The sequence below is a fragment of the Scyliorhinus torazame genome, chromosome 15 (assembly GCF_047496885.1).
Source record: "Scyliorhinus torazame isolate Kashiwa2021f chromosome 15, sScyTor2.1, whole genome shotgun sequence".
Lineage (NCBI taxonomy): Eukaryota > Metazoa > Chordata > Chondrichthyes > Carcharhiniformes > Scyliorhinidae > Scyliorhinus > Scyliorhinus torazame.
The window spans coordinates 88443101-88452702 of NC_092721.1; the positions used below are offsets into that span (position 1 = coordinate 88443101).

At 44.8% G+C, this 9602-nt stretch overlaps 1 long non-coding RNA gene across 2 annotated transcripts in view; it reads left to right on the top strand.

Moving 5' to 3' along the window:
• The window catches only part of LOC140391671 (uncharacterized), a 32577-nt gene extending 26076 nt beyond the window's left edge, over positions 1 to 6501 (top strand). Inside the window, exons 2-3 of one of the 2 annotated variants that reach the window (XR_011935153.1) lie at positions 598 to 848; positions 3906 to 6501. This is a non-coding gene — a long non-coding RNA (uncharacterized lncRNA). Of the gene's footprint in view, positions 1 to 597; positions 849 to 1574; positions 1829 to 3905 lie in introns of those variants that run through there. The other variant, XR_011935154.1, reaches the window with a different exon arrangement.
• The last annotated feature ends 3101 nt before the right edge of the window (positions 6502 to 9602 follow it).

Consider the following 9602-nt stretch of genomic DNA (forward strand, 5'->3'; position numbering starts at 1 on the left):
TTAGCAGCGACAATTATTGCAACCCCTCTGGTACCTTCGCCAAATATCCACACACCTTGCACTGGACATTTACCACCTCATGGATGACTCCAGAGGCTCATCATCCAACTCAGAATCAGTCTCTGGATTACCCTGGATACTCCTCCGACTGTCCGAGGCCTGCTTCAATTCGATCTCCCACAGCTCCATGTGCAGCTGCTGAATGCCCTCACCAGCCTCTGCAAATACCTGCCACGGTGCCTGTATCTGCAATGGTGCATGGTGCAGAGAGAGGATGTGATGCTGCATCCTCCGACAGTTCTCCCTCCTCCTCGAAGGGGAGTAGCAGCATGGCAGGAGCTCTAGTCACTGATAGATTGTCATTACCAGATGTGAAAGTAAACAATTAAGGGAGGCGTGCCATTTGCAAGCCCTCAACCTGGTGTTGAGATCCTGGGTGGGCTTACAGGTGGTCTTCTTTAAAAGGCCCATGGACATCAAAAGCAAGTGTGATTGGGCTTTATCTTAAGAAAAACTATTATATATTTTTTCCATTTGATACTTGGGCTTTGTGATAGTCAATGTTATTATTTTGCTTTGTGCATCTTTTATTGACAGCAATGGGTTTGTCACCAGGACTCCTTTGGGCTGGCATGTTTGGAGGAAAACTAAAAATGAACCTGCAGATGGATGCCAGGCAGGTCAGGCTTCCAGAGGTGTGCTTTCTGTCCTCTCACCCACACCTGCACCTCACATCTGTAAAGGTGGCAACATTCACTTTGGCCGATGTTGTTGGTGGAGTCTTCTTTTACCCATGACGTCTACAGGAGCAAATCCATGGTGGCTTCAGAATATGCTGATTTCTACAGGTCAGCCTGACCAAATAGCCCAGTGATACATTACGTTTACTTATACTTCCCTGCATAGGATGCAACAGTTAAAGTTTAATATTACTACAATATGAAGAAAAATCAATAATAGCATAACATTGATAGGCGGTCTGATTAACCCCTTTCTGCATCTAAAACCTGGCCTGCCAATTCTTAATCTCCCTGGCACTGTGAAGCAACAATGCTAACCACTGTGTTACCGTGCTGCCCTAAAATGACTAGAATGTTTATGGGATAATTCTAACTTAATTGGCCAGGAGAGAAATGGCCTAACCTTGCTCCTCTCATTAGCTCCTAATTCTGATCCTCCGTCCCGCTGCGGCAGATTTCTGGTTCCGCACGCTGGCGGGATGCTCCGTTTCGCCGGCAGGTCAATGGGGTTTCCTATTGTGGGGCAGCCCCACGGCGTCGGGAAACCCCTGGACTGCCGGCAAACGGGGCATCCCGATGGCGGAGAATCCAGCCCAATAGCTGAGTTCCAGAAGAAATAATTCAAGGACCGATTGAGTCAAGGACTGAAGCAACTTACCAGATGGTTCAGGATCAATTTAAACTCTGATCACTTATGACTTTGGAAATTCAATTATAGTTTCTTATAAACTCTGAATGCACTGATACCAATACTTACTACAGCAGTATCAGTTAACTGCAATGTTCTGATGGAAAGTTATCACCCTGACATTAATTCTGCTTCTCTCTCCACAGATGCTGTCAAACCTATGGAGTATTTCCAGCATATTTTGTTTTTATTTCAGATTTCCAGCACCTGTACTTTGCTTTTGTAACAGTGACTTTATATTATTCCTGCAATATTACCTTCACAACATCATACTCTTTGTATATAGGAATGTTTTCTCAATGGCAATGGCTGCAGCTTAGCATATCAGCCAACTCAGACAAATTATGATCAACATACCAGCTAATTAAAGGATAATTCAGCCTTCACTGTGACATTTAAATACATAGGGTTTTGTAATCATTCAAAGGACTTTGCAAAATAATTTATGTTTTACCTAGTCTGCTGTTGTGGATACAATTTTTTGGCTTCTCTTCTGGTACACTGTCTAGTTCTGATCTGTTCCTGCTGGTTCTTTCCCTGCTCTGGATTCTGCTCCCATGATCATAGAATCATAGAATTTACAGTACAGAAGTAGTCCATTCAGCCCATCGGGTCTGCACCGGCTCTTGGAAAGCGCACTCCATTTAAGCTCACACTTCTAACCTATCCCCGTAACCCAGTAACCCCATCTAACCTTTTTGGACTCTAAGGGCAATTTAGCATGGCCAATCCACCTAACCTGCACATCTTTGGACCGTGGGAGGAAACCGGAGCACCCGGAGGAAACACATGCAAACACGGGGAGAACGTGCAGACTCCGCACAGACAGTGACCCAAGCTGGGAATTGAACCTGGGACCCTGGAGCTGTGAAGCAACTGCGCTAACCACTGTGCTACCATGCTGCCCTGCCGTGATGCTAAACTATCTCTATTTTTCTGCTAACTGTTTGCTTCATATGTGTACTATCCATGCAGAGTGAACATCTATGAAAGGCCAGCTGGATGCAATAATACTCTTATTCTCTGTACACAGTAACCCTCCACTCCCCGAAGGGTCTCCCTCCTCAACCTGCACACAGATCAGGGTTTTTATACTATGAGGGCTCCCTCGTTAAAGGGGAAGCTCCGCTCCATTACAGGGGAAGTTCATATTCCATGAAGGTCACGGGGAACTGGCTGGTCCACACACTGTGACCTCCATGGGTGTTGTAACAGTATGGCTCTTGTCTCAGTTCTGTTCATTTGTCCAAAGGCACTCTTCCATCATCCTTCACTGGATTGGGCTGGATTTGCTGCTCAATTTCCTTTGCTTCTTCTGATCTTAAGTGTCCTTCACCCCCCTACATCTGTCCCTCAGACTACCTCCCTCATCTGCGCTGATCCCATGGATGTGACTCCCTGGACTTCACTGCTCTTGGTCCTCTGCTTTAATTTGCGAGTCCACCAATTTTGTTGTCTTGCACAGCTAACACTGCACTTCTGTTCACTAGGTAGCTTTACGAGGCTCCTAGAACAACCTCTGCTAGGTCATGGTTGATTCATCATTTTCTCCTCAGGCCCCTGAATCTACTTGACAATCTGAGCAGCAATTGCACTGATTCTCTGTCCCTCAAATGACTCCTGGGCCCACAGCCTCTCCGCAACTACCTCTGAACTTGGACACTGGCTCACAGATGCTACAAAATGTGGACAAACCAATTGCAACCCGCCATAGGTCTTTGAACTTTAATATTGGACTTTTTCCACATTGCCTCCTCTCTGTCCTCTAGAATCTGCTTCAAGGTAGCCAATCAAGTGTTATTTTTAGTTGCAATGGTTTCTCACTTGTAATCATAGACTGGTGGTTGTTAATTTTAGAATTTCCTGCTTTATCCACTGGGAACATTCCGATGATAACTGTAAATACAAATGAGAAGAATCCTTTTGAAATAAGTAGAAGAATAAACATAGGTTGATTATTCTCTAATTAAGAATAATAATGCTCTTCATAATTTAGTTCGTAGGGCAGTACGGTGGCTCAGTCATTAGCATTGTTGCTTCAAGGTGCCGAGGTCCCAGGTTCGATCACGACTCTGGGTCACTGTCCGTGTGGAGTTTGCATATTCTCCCCGTGTTTGCATGGGTTTCGCCCCACAACCCAAAGATGTGCAGGGTAGGTGGATTGGTCATGTTAAATTTCCCCTTAATTGGAAAAAAATAATTGGGTACACTAAACTTATTTTAAAATTAAAAAAATAATAATAATTTAGGTTGTCAATCACCAGTGGAATTTTTGTACAGAAACCCTTTGAGCCTATTGTTTAAGATTGTAAGCAGATTAACTAGTTCCTAATTAAGCCCACCAAGAATGTAACATCAAGTATAAAAAGATGCATTGTCATTATTTCATAAAAATCTTTGTACTGTGGCAACCTCAAGAGCCACATTGGAAACCATAAATAGAAGTGAGATTTTTCAGTAACCTTTCTTTTCTCTAGGACCCCTATGGACACAAATTACAATCTGATTCTTGAACTCCAAAGATATTCAGCTACAGAGGAACGGTTCTCTAGAACCCATATGATCCCACTTCTAATCCAGATGTGCCTGAAAAATTTCAACAAGTACCCTCTAGAGGCTGCCTTGCCAAAAGGTCAAAGGTTACCCCTTCTCAAGAAAGAAGAGAGAACATTTGCATTATAGTACTTCATTTATTAAGCATTTGAATCTATATTATAGTAGCTTAAGGTCCTTCTTGTAAGATTTTAATGTTTAAAATATTTGGTCGGGGTGGGATTAGTGTGAAAGGTTATATAGTTGGATTTGTATTCTTCTAACGACTGTGGATTGAGGAAGTAAGGAGAAGAGATTTGGACCCAGATTTTCACCCCAGTTCTACTGCACAGAGACGGGAAGAATTCCTTTAAAAATGGCTGCCTGGCTGTTGGATTTTTGGTCTGGAGGCTGCAGGCTAGAATAGAAATTTAAGGCAACAACCCAGGAAGAAGTGGGTGGAAGGTGGAAGGCCTACCTCGGGGGTTCTGGCACAGTGTCAAAAATGAAGATTAAAACATAAAACATCCCTCCAGCCCTCAGCCCTCCCCTCCTCACACATTCTCCATGCCCCATCCATGTTAACCCATGTCACCTCAAACTCGTATTCACCCTCATGGTTTGTCATATCCTCCATGCCACCTATACCCATGGCCCTTTATAACCCTCTGCCAACCTAGTGCCAACTCATGCTTTCCCATACCCGCATCCACCACTATTCCCTTACACCTACCATGCCAAGTCACCTAGTCTACATCATGGGCAAACCTCAGGACTCAAGCAAAGATGAGATAAAACAAAGTTCTATAAAAAATGGTTCTAAGTATATTGTACACTTCATTATATTAAAAAAAATTAATTCATAAAAACACATTTATTACATTTGCATTCCTTCTATTAAATGAAGCTTGATCACAACAAACATTTCACTTAAATGCACAATCCCTTACACCAAAAAGCACTGGAATTTATAGCCCACATCAAGAGTTAATGATCATTTATAGCTATCAAACTGAGAAATGGAAGACATCCTACTGTGACAATAGGTGGTTGTGAAATTAGTCATGCAACAGTAATCCAGTAATGGAAGCCCTCAGGCTTCTGTCAACAGACAAAATGAAGTAAGCAATCATTTAAAAAAAAACACACCAGACAGTTTTTCAAATATTTAAAGGGCTGGATTTTTAAATGCCATGACAGCTCCCATTGACGGGCCCTTTTGGCATGTGCTTCTGACAGTTTAGACAATTGCTTTTGACAAATCTATTGACAGTTCCAGAGAGCTTGACAGTAATGAGTTTATGCACTTTTTATGCATATTTATGTCTACATTTAACACTTCCAAAGGGCACCTGAGTGCCCCTAAAGGTATCCTGGAACCAAAGGAATACCCTAGCTATCCAAACAAATTCACTACGTTCAGAGCTCGTTTAATCTGTACCAATCGGATTTCAAACATCTGGACTACCAAAATCCCACTTAACTGCAGGAGTTGATAATTTAAATGGTTAGCTGGCTCCATTAACCGTTCATGTGTGAAATGCATCCCACCCCCACATGTTTGGGACCAGGTACTCCGATTTTCAGGCATTTCCACTATTTTCATGGGCAGCACGGTGGTGTAGTGGTTAGCATTACTGCCTCACAGCGCCGAGGACACGGGTTCGATTCCGGCCCCGGGTCACTGTCCGTGTGGAGTTTGCACATTCCCCCTGTGTCTGCATGGGTCTCACCCCTACAACCCAGAAAGATGTGCAGGATAGGTGGATTGGCCATGCTAAAGTACCCCTTAAAGGTCAAAAAATAATTGGCTTCTCTAAATGGAAAAAAGAAATTCCACTATTGTCACCACGATTGGGAGCCTCTCAGTCATGGCGAACATCTGGGGCCTAAAGTTGCCTTATCAATATACATCTCGCAATGCTTTAATTCTCAAAGTCTTCAGCTGTGCTGCCATGACCTTGGAACGAAACGAGCAAACATGCACATTTTTATCAATGCCTTTTTCAGAAATTATTGTGTCAATTGGAATATGCACTGTATGATATTCATTCATTGATTGCTTTATTGTGTCAGTTTATTTATAAGCTAATGAAGCAATAAAGCACAGCTTGATATCGGGCAGTACTGAATCCAACTTCAAGGTTAGACAATGGATGATAACAGGTGTAAAATTAGCGCACATACTATGATATAGTCATAATTACCTGCAGATTTATAGATTCCTATTTGCATAAAGATACAAATACTATACATTCACAAACAATGTTCACATGGTTTTGTATATCTGCAGTTTTAAACAAAAGGCAAAACTTCCATCTAAGCTTTATTCCATTCTTTGGGAGATTCCTTGTTCTCCTTATTTTGTTCCTATTTCCCCACATGTATGTTCTGCTCCTGCACATTTACCAACCAGGAAGGTGGGTAAACTTTTCAGTGATTCTCATTCCTAAGCATTTTACCCCTGTCAAATACATTCTCATTGTCCTGCGCCTTCCATGTAAAGGAGAATGGAAGACCAAATAAACGTACATGACCAGCGCTAGTGTATTTTTATTGAGCTTGGAAAGCCGTGGGGCGGGATTCTCTGTTGGCCGATGCCGAAATTGGGAAATGCGATTGAGCGGACAATCAGTCGTGAAGCCAAAATCGTGGCGTGTGCCGGGCGGATGCCAGATTGTCATGCTCCGGTGCCTGAACAGCGGCATCAATGCGTTCTACTCTGCACGTACAGTAAACACTGTTTGCATACCATTAGCGGGCCTGACCCAATATTCTCTGAGGCCTCCGTGATGGTCTGCCTCAGCCGGGGGAATTCCCGACAGCGTGGTTCACTTGTGGTTTTAAAAATTGGGAAGCAGGCGCAGTGACTGATGAGGAAGAGAGAGGAGGAGAGGAGGTCGGACATGCAGAGGCCCGACCATGGGCTGCCTGTCCTGCCGTTGGAAGGGCTGGCTGTGGGGGAGATGGGGGTGGTGGGGGGAGGTGACCAGGGGATGGCCCATAGGGTCCGGGTGACCCCCCCCCCCCACCCAGCCACGGACCATCGTTGCCGCGACATTCAAGGCCGCCATCTTGCTGCGCACACCACTGACCGCTCTCTGTATCGCCTGATCGTGCAGAATGCCACCGGCCATATGGATGCAAACGGGACTAGGAGTGCGATGGGCAGGGTGCCGGGAGAACGGTCAGGGGTGGGTGTCGGGGTGCTATCCATAGGAGCATCAGCAAAGTTTGGCATCTCACTTATGAGAAGCTATAGATGGGAAAGTAGGTTGGCGGAGATAAAACAATTTCACCATAGGAATGGAGACAGAGTTGGATGGTGAGACCTCCTGGTCACATGTAAATAACAGAGCTACACTGAGAGACCCTTTGAACAGGTAGCTTTCTATCCATTCCCTTGACCGGGATGAAGTACATAGTAGCATAGAATGGTTACTGTATAAAAGAAGGCCATTTGGCCCATTGTGTCTCTGCCAGCACTCTACAAGAGCAAATCAGCTCGTCCCACTGTACAGCTCGTTCCCCGTAAGCCAGTAATTCTTTTCCCTGTTCCCGTAACCCAGTAACAGCTTATTCTTTAAAAGCCATGATTGAATCTCCCTCCGCCACCTTCTCAGGCAGGGCATTCTGGATCCAAACCACATGCTGCACAGAAAATTGTCTTTCCTTATGTTGTCTTTTGCTCTTTTGCCAATCGCCTTTGTGGAATAAATTGTCAACTCTAACAATAACTACTGAATATTTGCATGAGGAGATAAATCATTGTAATGTCATTCACTAGGAGAGGATGAGTGAGAAGCACCTATGAGAGGAACTGTAGCTATGCCCTGATTCTCCGCCCCGCCGTGCCACATTTCTGCCTCGACCCGCCGACGGGATTCCCCGTTACCCCGGCCGGTCAATGGGGTTTCCCATTGTGGGGCATCGTCGGGAAACCCCCGGGGCACGGCAAAACGGAGAAACCCGCCGGCGGAGAATCCAGCCCAATATGTTTAGTCAGAAGTGGACTTACACTTTGGGGGGCCCGCCCTCACCTTTGTCTCTGGGTCCCCCCTGCCATGATGTCACGCCCCACCCCCCCCAGTGATGTGACACCCCACACCCCCACTGACACAATACCCTGCCCCCAGTGGCATAACCCCCAACCCCCATGATGTCACACCCTTCATGACTCCACCCGCCCTCACCCCACAGAATGCAAAGGTGCAAGGCACAAAACTACAGAAATGGATCACTGCTTAACTGCCTTAGTACTTTTGAAACTATAAAAACACGCCTGTAATGGCTGAATTGAAATCCAAGCCTTGCCTGTCTCTGAATGACAGTAAACATGGTCAATATTGTGACCTGTATGTCTTAAGGCGAGCAAACATGGCACTGGCCAATGAGCAATGAGATGGAAAAATTAGCCAATGACATGGCTGAAGCACAGTCCAGGACAGAATGTGCCAGAGAAAGTCCAGTGCAGGAGAAAATACTGCAATCAACGGAAGTCCAGTGAGCCTAAGTCCAAGATCAGTGATGTGTATTTGTCTGGCAGGATTCCGTTCTTTGTGCTAGAAGAGACTTTCTGAGGGCCAGCCTTGAGAGAGATGGGGAATAGTGGTTAGAACTGCCTGCATGTGACCAGCAGCCATTATGTCACACCAGCAAATGGTGTTTTTTCTGAGAAACAGAATTTGAACAAGAAAATATGGAAAAGGGAAATATTTGCAAGATTTACTTGCTTCAGCTCTTGTTGTCATGGCAATTTACATAGCTTTTTTCTGTACTTTTTATTCACAAATCATCAATTGCAGCATCACAGGAAACAGCTTGTAAAGACACACTTTCAATCCCCAAATTGGTCAACTTGTTAAATGTTCCTGACTCACCGTACTTGGTGTCATGATATGCAAATATGCAACCAATGAACACGCAGAATAGGACACAACCAATGGGCAGTCAGGACACTCAGAGGTGGCATCACTACAAGGGGGCATGACATAAACACTATAAAAGGGATGAGGCACTCACACCCTGCCTCTTTCCACAGACAGACATCTAGAGAGTGAGACAGGGTTGATCAGCAGCATCACACCCTAGCACGTGGCTCAGAGCAAAATGGTACAGTTAGACTGAGTTACTACAGTTAGATTAGCAGAGAGTCGAACTCATTTGAGAACTGTGTTAATAGTTCAATAAACACGTTGAACTCATTTCAGAGTCTGGAGCATCCTTTAGTTAAGACTGTATCAAGTAGCAGCCTGTGTTATCCGAAGCAGCATAACACAACATGATACCAGGATTGACTGTTCAATCTATTTAGTTCAACTCAGCAAGATCCGAGACAACCAGCTACTGAATACAGGCACAATGGACAAGATTCAGGCTCCTCATCAACTCAGGACCACCGGCAATCTTAGTGCCAACTGGCGATCATTCAAGCAGAAATTTCAACTATACGTGGAAGCATCCGACCTCAATGGCGCAACCGATGCTCGGAAGATAGCTCTTCTACTCACCACTGCGGGTGACCGTGCGATAGAGATCTTCAACTCCTTTCACTTTTCCGAAGGGCAGGACAAATCGAAGTACCAAACCACCCTGGACAAATTCGACAGCCACTGCGAGGTGGCCGAAGCAGCATAACACAA